Here is a 567-nt window from a genome sequence, read left to right on the forward strand (position 1 = left end):
AGTTGAGGAACCAATGGGTGGTTGGTTATGAACAAAGAGGCATATATAGTTCTTTTAAAATCATTGTAAATTTGTTGGAAGATCCATGAGAAAATGTTGAATAATACTTGAAGGCAATTTCAAATTTTTGCATAAGATTTGTAATTTTGGTTATAGCAGTTTGTACCAGATGGTTTGATCTTGGTACTTTCCTTTCATGGTGGTTTAGTACATATTGTTATGGATCTTAGGAAGTTATTTTAATCTTCTTCTTACTACCGTTTTAGTGCTTGTTACAAATTTTCTTCAACTACACTGCTCTCGGTCTGAGCAAGGGATTAAGGCCCTAGCTATGGATCCAACTTGAAATCCCATTGTGTTTGCTCAATGCCCTTGGGATTAAATTCATGGAGCCTGTGTATAGTGTACATATTATTTTTAATGTCCCAAAATTTTCTTTGAATTCATTTTCATCATATCCTAGGCAAGCTCTGCCATATCCTAGCTAGGGATTATGACTATTATTTTTATGATTGCTTGCAGGGAAGATCAAATGTGGTTGTGCAAAGTGTTTGGTAGGGAAGAAGG

This window comes from Cryptomeria japonica, chromosome 8 (genome assembly GCF_030272615.1).
Source record: "Cryptomeria japonica chromosome 8, Sugi_1.0, whole genome shotgun sequence".
Classification (NCBI taxonomy): Eukaryota; Viridiplantae; Streptophyta; class Pinopsida; order Cupressales; family Cupressaceae; genus Cryptomeria; species Cryptomeria japonica.